This window comes from Girardinichthys multiradiatus, chromosome 6, assembly GCF_021462225.1.
Source record: "Girardinichthys multiradiatus isolate DD_20200921_A chromosome 6, DD_fGirMul_XY1, whole genome shotgun sequence".
Classification (NCBI taxonomy): domain Eukaryota; kingdom Metazoa; phylum Chordata; class Actinopteri; order Cyprinodontiformes; family Goodeidae; genus Girardinichthys; species Girardinichthys multiradiatus.
Window position 1 is genome coordinate 16,372,677 of NC_061799.1, and position 10,771 is coordinate 16,383,447.

Consider the following 10,771-nt stretch of genomic DNA (forward strand, 5'->3'; position numbering starts at 1 on the left):
TGTGTGATTCAATATTTGAGGGGATTTAGCAGTAAAAAAAAACAAAAAAAAAACAGAAAAGTATGCAATGTTCTGAGTTAATTTCAGCAGACATTTCCTCCAAAAGATTTTCGTACACTTTTCCAGTACTGACAAGAACAAAGGATTTTTCTGCATCAGATGTGATCTTTTTAATGACCTTGTCTGCCATTTTCTTTGGCACCCCAGAAGTCTGAATATGGTAACCAGATAAAGCCTGTAACTGCTGCAGGCTATAAGAATAAAAAATCGGTCCATGGCAGGTCTACCTAGGTCTAAAGTAAAACAAGGACACTGATATAATAACAACGTAGAGATCATTGGTGTAACTTCACCAATTTTCATGTGGAATTCTTGATTACATTTAGCCTTTGAGTGGAATGTTAGAAAGCAGGTTAAATGGGGTTAAGTGTAGATCAAAAGGCCTCTGATGCCAGATATTGATTGCAGTAAACATAAACAGTGCAGGACTGCCTGTTAGTGTGGATGGGAAAAGGATTAAGTAATGATAATTTAGTTTGCTTGCACATATAGCAATTACATCTTGGTCCTGTGAAAGGGATAAAGTGGCCAATATTTCAGTGTTTGATCAAATCACACCCTTATGAAACACATGTAAAGATTGCTAATGTACAAAAGAAGGTAAGGTTTTCTGTGTCTGCTCTTGTTTGTGTAAAAATACATTTAGAAAAAAGGTAATTAAGTTCCAAAAACATATTAAAACTCTAATGCAGAGTCCTTGTAATATAATAATAATAATAATGTGATATAATGATATAATAAAGTCATATTACTCTAAGCAGAGCCAGACTGACTTACTTTGTGTGTGTAATACCTCATGAGTTCTGCTTTATAGAAGCAAGCCAGGAGAATCATTTTAACTGTTGTTCATTAGCGATATAACTGTAAAAAAACAACTTGTTGGTGTTTCTTTCTGAGATTGAGAGCTCTACAAGTTGTTTCATTTGACAAAAGTCGTTTAGGCTTGTATAAAAAGTAAAAGTTTAGGTTAATTAAAGGTTTAGTTTTCTTTTAAATTATATTGTGATGCTGTGGCGCAATTTCTAGATTTTATTGGGGGGTGGGGGTTCAGGAGGCTGCATTTCAGACTGCAAATGTTACCCTTTCCCAATACACCCATCATCTTTACTGTACAGTGTAGTCTGAACATAACTTGGAGAACATTGATCAATGTTCTACAGTATACCACCTTAATCCTTGCAGGGTTATGCCGTATCCCAAACATTCAATGGGCAAGAGGCAGTGTACTCCCTAGATAGGTTACCAGCCCATCACTGGACTGGACAGAGAACCATGCACAGACAAATATGTATAAAGGTTTTTTACAGAGTCTAATTAATGTAATATACATTGCCTTTTATCTGCATTGCGATAGAACTAATACCTGTGCCAATGTGCAGCAGTAGAAAACTTAATTTCAGGGTTTGTTCCATCCAAAGACAATGGAAGCCAGTGGTTACATCATAGAAGTGACTGATTTATGTTGCACTGCATAGGAAGTGGAACACAAGACTGTTTTTGTAGTTGCTTTATTGCTTTCTGTGGTTTGCATTAAGAAAGAAATTTGCCTTTCCATTGTTCGCTGCATAACAACAGATCTCGGCAAGCCAAATAGAAAACTGGGCACCTAGACTGCTGTGATTTGTGCATGTTGTCTCTTTATAGCTTTGATTATATGGGACATCAATTAAGCCAATGTGTTTGTGTTTGGATTTGGACAAGTTTGCCAGCGTGATGCGAGTAGTATGCCGGCTCACACTGTTGCAGCACCTCTAATCTTTTCTGGTTAGGAGTGACTGTGTGGAGAGTATGTCTGATTTCCACTTCCTGTGAGTCCACATCAAGGAGGACCTGACCTGGAGCGTGAACACCTCTGAGCTGCTGAAAAAGACCCGGCAGAGACTGTACTTCCTGAGGGGGTTTAGGAGAAATAACATTACACAGAGACCGCTGGTGTCCTTTTATCGGTGCTCTATTGAGAGCATAATGACTGCATCTGTGTGTGGTAGCCCAGCTGTACAGTGGCTCAGAGGAAGCACTAAAAAGGGTCATTAACACGACCCAAAATATCATTGGCTGCCCTCTCCTCACACATGAAGAACATCAGAGTTCACGCTGTCTCCTAAAAGCCCATAACATCATTAAAGACACTTCTCAACCGGGTCACGCTCTGTTTGAACTGTCACCGTCAGGCAGATGCTACAGATTAAATAAAGCCAAGAAAGTAGATTCAAAAACAGTTTCTATCAAACAGCAATAGCTAAACTCAATTCAGTCGTAATGTCAGGGAGATGCAATATTGAGAATGTGCAGTCAGTATGAATGTGTGTACATGTATTTCTATTTTATCTTCATAACAACTGCTTCTATTTTTCTATTTTACATAAATTATTTATTGCTCATGCACTGACCAGATAGCTTTTTTCTCAATTTTGTTGTACTTCTCACAATGACAATAAAGGATATTCACATTAAGATAATGTTAACATTAGATAGTTTTAATGTGTCCATTTTTAATTCCAAAGACAAATGGTTTTTTGCGCAATTGCAAAATGTTTGTATTTTTGTCAGAGGAAGTTGAGTAAACCAGTGTTCATTTTGGTTATGTATTTAGAAACCGATCCAACATTAAACCCATTGCAGGTCCTTGGGTGGGCTAAGTCTAGTCTGAGTAGACACATTCACGCCTGAACCACCTTTAGAAGAATAAACTCTTGGACTGAACCTTCCCAACAGCAATGTTTAACCTTCTGTCTACACATTGTAGACAGAAGGTGTGATGTAGCAACTGTGGTCTAGTTTGGTAAAACTAGGAAAATCTCCATGTGTAGAGTAACCACGGTGTTTGTTTTAATTTCTTTGTTGAATACTTTATGATAGAAGATTACCAAAGTCTTTTGCACAAAAAACAAACTGTATTTTGCAAAGTCGCAACACATGACATTGCCTTCTAAATGTTGAAAATACAAGGAAACTTCTCCTGAAGTACCAAGTAGCTCTTTACTTGTTTTTGTTTGCTAATAACATGACAAAGTAAGTCTACTTATGGTACTGCAGACAGCTACTACAACGTGCTTTCCAGCTAATGTTAATGCTACCTCCGACTGGTGCTGTGGGCTCTAGATGGACAAACTTTATCAGTTTATTATTTTACTTAGTGCCCCTACACGTGGCCCGTTCTGGGGTGGCTGGGCCCTGGCACTCGGTGGTTTGGTCTGGCCTCCCTGGCAGCCCCACGCCGTTCCGTACCCTTTATGGGGTGCCTTGAGATGACATTGTTGTAAATAAGTGCTATATAAATAAATAAACTGAAACTATCTCTGTAGTTATTCTGCTATTGTCATTGTATTCGAAATAGCTCTGACCCACATACAGAGAACACTCAGGAGGAGGAAGTAAAATAAAGCCTGTTTTATTGATGATGAAATCAGGAATGAAACGGATGAAAATCTCACTGTAGGGAGAGAAGTGAAGAGAATGGTTGAGTATGGGTAACGAATAGAAAAACGAAACTAAGAACAAATAATTAACATGATTCTGAGATTGGCTTACTGAGTAATGGTGGTCAGGTCGCCAGGGGGAATGAGATTCAGGATCCAGGTCTTAAGCAGGGATATCCGTAGTGTTCACTTTGTGCTGTTCTGTGTGAGCTCGGAACAAAGGAATTAATTTAATGTGCGGTGGCTTATGTTGGAGGGTGGACAGGGTACCACGACCTTGTTGACGGGCGTCCCCGATCCGTCGGACCGCGTAGACTGGATGCCCCTGACGATTCATGGTGGGTGGTGGGGATTCGGCGGGAGGGCACAAATCACTGGAGACCAATGGTTTGATCTGGTAGACATGGAAGGTAGGATAGATACGAAGATTTGCAGGTAGGCGAAGATGAACAGCAGACAGACTAATTACCGTCTCGATGTCATAGGGACCAATGAAACGAGGTGAAAGCTTTCTTGACATGGACTTAAGGGGCACATCACGTGCCGACAACCAAACCTTTTGTCCAGGCTGATACTCCGGTGCAGGTCTGCGTTTGCGATCAGCGAAACACTTGTTTTGATCTGCAGTGTGATGGAGGCTCTGGACAGTTGAGTTCCAAATGGTCTTACAGCGGCGGACATGTTGGTGGACGGATGACACAGTGATTTCTCTTTCATCGGGAGCAAACAGGAGTGGCTGATAGCCCAGTGAGGCCTCAAAAGGTGAACATCCAGTGGAAGAGGAAATGTGTGAATTTAAGGCATACTCCACCCGAGGTAGATATGCGCACCAGTCAGAAGGGTTAGTGGACGTGAGACATCGTAGGGTTAATTCTAGCTGCTGATTTAATCTTTCGGTCTTACCATTAGACTGTGGGTGGTAACCTTAGTATTCTTTGGTCCGGGCCTGAACCAAATACATAAGTTGAAACGAGAAAAAAATAAGGGCCAGCGAGACTGACGTGGGTTTAGTCTTTTGGCTGACTGTAGGTAGGCCAAGTTTTTGTGATCAGTCCAGACTTGGATGGGATGTTTGGCCCCCTCAAGCCAGTGGCGCCACTCCTCGAGGGCCAATTTTATCCCCAGGAGTTCTCTGCCACCCATGTCATAGTTCCTTTCCGTATTGCTAAACCTGCAAGAAAAAAAAAGCACAAGGATGAAGTCTCCCATCTTCAGAGTTTTGCTACAGCAGCGCTCCGACCCCAATGTCGACTTCCGGGATAAATTGTCTTGTGGAATCCGGATGGACTAAGATGGGGGCACGAGAGAACTTCTCCTTGAGAGCACAAAAGGCTGCTTTGGCTTCAGATGACCAGGAAAAAGAGATCTTAGAAGAAGTCAGAGCTGTTAGAGGTGCAGCAATGAGACTATAGTCCTTGATGAAACGTCTGTAAAAATTGGCAAATCCCAAAAAACACTGCAAAGACTTGCATGAGTCCGGCACCGGCCATTCTAGTACAGCTCTTATTTTCTCTGGATCTGAACGTATCTGTCCACCCTGATGAAACTCACACTTCTCGGCTGTTACGAACAGGAGGTTCTCCAGGAGACGTTGAAGAACTTGGCGAACGTGTTTGCGATGCTCCTGCATATTCTTAGAGTAAATCAGAATGTCTGGAGGACATAATGACCACTTTCAACCTCTTCGCTACATTCTCACACTACTCTCCAATTTTGCATTATTTGCTGTTATTTCAGTTTTTAACTTTATGTTCTCTCTCTTTTCTCTTTCTAGAAGTTACGCCTGGCCTGACTCTGTGTCTACCTGTTACACTTTTCTGGAGAGGGGCATTGTCCAAGCTTCTGCTGGCAACAACTTAATGCTCACCTTCTACAGATGATCCACTTGGCTCTGTGTTTAACCCTTTCTCTCTCCTAGATATAGCAATTGACTGAGCTTTTACTGTAACTAATTATATATGTTCTCTTTCAGACTCTATCCTTGAAAACTGGCTCAAAGTTTATCTGTTCTTTCTTTCTAGATGAAACGATTAAAGGAGCTACATCCACTAACATTTTATTTTCCTTCCCATAGAAAGTACTCCTAGATCAGTGCTTCTGTATTCTTTGTGTGTCTCTGCTCCGTTCTCTCAAACCCCAGTCGGTCGTGGCAGATGGCCGCTCACACGGAGCCTGGTTCTGCTGGAGATTTCTTCCTGTTAAAAGGGAGTTTTTCCTCTCCACTGTCGCTACATGCATGCTCAGTATGAGGGATTGCTGCAAAGTCAAAGCCAGTGACTGTCCACTGTCACTACATGCTCATGCAGGAGGAGTGAATGCTACAAATCTTGATGCAATCTGCTGGGTTTCCTTAGATAGAAAAACTTTCTGTCCAATTTGAATAAATAACTGACTCTGACTGCACTGTTCAATGGTTAGGATTAATTGAAATATATGTACCTGACTTTTGTGAAGTGCCTTGAGACATGTGTTGTGAACTGGCGCTATATAAATAAACTGAAACTGAATTGAATTGAATTGCTGCCACCTTCCATCTAAGTGTTCTACATGTCGACATAGAAACTCATTCAACATCACTGTACTGACTGTACTGGGCACATATTTGGGACTGAAATGACACTATCAGATAATCTGTAAAAGTTTAAGGTCCAAAGTGTTATGAACGTTGTGGCAAATCAGCATTGTTTCATATACTCAGTGATATGGTGAAGAAATTACCTCTTGAAAAAGTAAAGTTACCACCAGCAATCTTTGTTCAGCTTATTATCTACCTATCCTTCGACAACAAGGCTCATGTGTTAATGTCCGCCAATGCATCTTCTTGAAGGATAGGACACAACTTCCTGGACGAGGCCATCTGCTGAGCAATTGCTGCCAATAACTTGCTTTCTTTCTAGTGATGTTACGCTTGGAACTGCCTTTCTATTTAACCTTGTTTCTCTCCTAGACAAAGCAACATAAGGAGCAATTGCTGCAACTAACTATGTGTACTCTGTTTTTCACCCTACTGATTTTACTACTTGTCATATGCGGAGGTTTGGTCGGATCAACTTGCCGATCAGAGAGCGTGAGCCGCATGGTGAGTTGTTGTAATAAAAACTGGTAACTTACAGGTGGCAACAGGACAAAGAACACATGCAGGTAACAGACATGTAGCAGGTAGTACACAGGAGTATTCAGTGGTGAGCAATGAAAACCAGAGAGTATAAATACAGAGGCAGGGAGGAGAAATGACCAATGAACTAGAAGGGCTAATCAGGTGAGATGGGGAGCAGCTGGAGGCAGGGAGACTAATTAACACAGATGAGCAGGAATACAGAAACACTGCAAAGAATCTACCAGAACTCTAAATGTACAAAGATACAAGAAACAAGTAAACAAAAGGATGAGCTAAAATTATAGCAACTAAAGAACATAAACAGGCAAGTGCAGAAAAACAAACGAGAAACTCAACAACTCAAACACAGGTGATAAACTCTGAGACACTGCTGGCCCAGAGCTCATCAGTCAAGTTGTATTTCTGTCCTGGACGAAGCTAGTAAGAGCTACTGCTGCATTATAATCTTTAATTTTTCTTTAAAATAGAAAGTATTCCTAGACCAGTACTTGTTGTTGTGTGTGTGTGTCTGCTCCGTGTTCTCAAACCCCCAACGGATCATGGCAAATGACTGTTACCACAGCAAGTTTTCAAGCTTCTTCCTGTCAAAGGGTAGTTTTCCTTTCCACTGTCGCCACATGCATGCTCACTAAGAGAGATTGCTGAAACATTAACGAGACAATGCACTCAGCCATTTAATGTCACTGCATGCTCATTGCTGCAAAGTAAGTGACTCTATGCAATTAACTAAGTTTCCTTGGAAAGCAAACTTTTTACGCACTAGCATGATAAGCTGAACTTCCCTTAATTATTTTACAACTATTATCAAATTGGAATATTTGTCATTGAATTTGAATATGTCTATATAATTGGACTGAATAAACTGGATCTGTTTGTCTTGCAAAGTGCATTGCAATGACATTTTTTGTGAATTGGCCTCATTGAAATTTACTAAATTAAACTGAACAAGGATCCAAACTCTGAAAAAGCATCACAAAAGGAAAATACATCTGCTGAAAATGGTAGCCTCATTACTGCTTTTTCTCATCCAGTTAATGTATGCCGCATAAATATACCTGCCAAATGCATGTTTACCCAGAAAAACGTTTCAGCATTTCACGGTGGCTGCATTAGCACAGTGAATGGGTTCCACTGGATCTATGAGGATTATTGTATTTCTATAGCCTTGTCTATAACCTTTGTGAGGTGCAGTAATATGTCAAAACACACTATTTATTTCTTTTTTTATTAGCAACAAAGCCTCTTGTGGATCAGTCAGTGACCTGCTTTGTCAGGGAACACGAGATTGCTGTTTTGTGCAGACACTAGAGATAGTAAGATATATGAATTAGAAATGAGAATAATATAAATAATAATTTAAATAACATTTGAACCTTACATATCTTTGATCTAATGCTTTCTTTACACACCTATATTTGGTGCTTTGGTTTTATAACACATTTAAATTCTCCAAGTGACTTGCTGTTTATACAAAGACATGCAGTAATGTTAATTTAAAGCATACAATCAATGTTTTTACTATGCAAATAAAAAACCTTGGCTGGATGTTTTTTTATAACAGTTTGTGGTGTAACCCTGATGTCTGACCTGTTAATGTGATATTTCTCCACCATAGTTTTGCTGTCAAATGGATTCTGAAGGACAGATTTTATTGAAGCATGTAAAGGGTGAATTCCTGATTTATATTCACCTCAGTACATTAATGCGGATAAATTCTGCTTAAGGCCATCTACCTGTCATTAAGTTCAGTATCTGTCAGAATAATTTTGCATGTAGCCCAACATCAGTAGTTTACAGCGGGCCTTCAACTTCGTCAGTCCTTGAACTTCATGTTATGGAACTCTTTCCATTTGTTAAATGAAGAACCCAAAGTGATGGATCTCACTTACTGTCTACACAATTGACATTTAAAATATCCACTGAGTAGGAATTGGTTATTTTGTACAAATATGCACAATGTCAAAAAGCAGTAAGCGTAGATCACATTCATGAGTGAGAAAAACATGTATGCAGAAAGTCAAACATACCACCTACCAAAGATTGCACACAAACTGCTTGTGAGGTCTTGTGGGTAAATAAGTACTTGAAATGAAGCTGAATGAAGTCCAGCCTATGATGATAGTGGAGCTTTACCACCCACCTCAAGGAGTAATTTACGATATTGAGTTTGAAATGCGCAAGGTACTTTAATGCATCATTAAGGATTAACAGCTAAAGCTGAAAATACTTCTAAAGTTTGCAGCTGAGGCAGCAGTCGATCCAGAACTCGGACCTAGTCTGCCCAGACTGAAACAGATCGATGAACAAGCTGTGATTTCATAAGGTGCAATACATATGTGGGCGTTTAAATGAAAGGCCATCAAGAATGATTCTACAAGAGCTTTGTATGAATGCTAAGTGGCTCACAAAGACGGTATTAAAGGATCGAAGGCTTTTACAGCCTATTGTTCACAAAATTAAGCTACATTTTTTTTTCTTGGTCAAGTTCAGAGAATATTACTAAGGTAATATGCTTTATATTACAATTATATAAAATTAAAAAAAAGCACAATTGGCTCCTAAAAAATTTATAAAATATTTAAGTAAACATCTGCTTCCTTCAATGCAATACTAAAAATAGAATTACATTTGGGAGAGAAAAATTAAGACTTTTACAGTTACATTCAATAAATTAGAATATTATTGAAAAGTACATTTGTTTTCAGTAACTAAATTCATCCAGTGAAACACAGTATATAGATTAATTACACACAAACTGATGTTTTTAAACTTTTATTTCTGTTAATTAAGGCAAATTTCCACCTTCAGCAAATGAAAAGAAAACATTCAAGATTAATTATTTCATCAGTCCCTAGAACCAGCCTAAGCATCCAGAGATCGGGCCGCCAAGGTCTCCACCTTTGTCTGCCGCCCAATCCTCTTTGCGCCAGTCCCTCATGGTTCCCCATGCAGGTGGTGGGCCCACTGAGGGATGGCCTCGCATCTTTCATTCGGGCTTGGACGGGTCCCATGAGGAGCAACCCAGCCACCAAGCGCTCTCCGATGAGTCCCGACCCCAGGCCTGGCTCCAGGGTGGGACCCCAGCTCCGCCGTACCGGGCGACGTCATGTGCCTCGATTCTATGGTCCTCGTGAAGGTGTCTTGAGGAGCATGTTGGACTCCGGTAGGGCTGCCCTTTGTCACCGGTCCTGTTCATAACTTTTATGGAGAGGATTTCTAGGCGCAGCCAAGGGCCAGAGGGGGTCTAGTTTGGGGACCAGTGGATTTCGTCTCTTCTTTTTGCAGATGATGTGGTCCTGCTGGGCCCCTCTAGCCAAGACCTACAGCATGCGCTGGGGCGGTTCGCATCAGAGTGTGAAGCGGCTGAGATGAAGATCAGCTCCTTCAAATCCGAGGCCATGGTTCTCGACCGGAAAAGGGTGGCTTGGAGGGGAGCTCCTGCCTCAAGTGGAGGAGTTCAAGTATCTCGGGGTCTTGTTCACGAGTGAGGCAAGAATGGAGCGGCAGATTGACAGACGGATCGGTGTGGCTGCTGCAGTAATTGGGGCTCTGTGCCAGTCCATTGTGGTGAAGAGAGAGCTGAGCCGAAAAGCGGTCGGTCTACGTTCCTACCCTCACCTATAGCCATGAACTTTGGGTCATGACCGAAAGAACGAGATCCCGGATACAAGCGGCTGAAATGAGCTTCCTCCACAGGGTGGCCGGGAGATAGAGTGAGGAGCTCGGCCATCCGGGAGGGATGTGGAGGAGCCGTTGCTCCCGAGCCACGTCAACTGGCTCCTCTCGATGTGGAGGAGCAGCGGCTCCTCCACATCGAGAGAAGCCAGTTGAGGTGGCTCGGGCATCTATACTGGATGCCTCCTGGACGCCTTCCTCGGGAGGTGTTCCAGGCACGTCACTGGGAGGAGGCCCAGGGGACAGCCCAGGACACGCTGGAGGGACTATGTCTCTCGGCTGGCCTGGGAACGCCTTGGGCTCCCCCCAGAGGAGCCTGAGGAGGTGTCTGGGGAGAGGGACGTCTAGGTGTCCCTGCTGAGTCTACTGCCACCGCGACCCGGTCCTGGACAAAGCGGAAGACGACGAGTACGAGTATTTCATCAGTAAAATAACAATGACACATTTGTTCACTTAGAAATGTGGGCTTTATGAAAAGTATATTTAATACCTACATAAA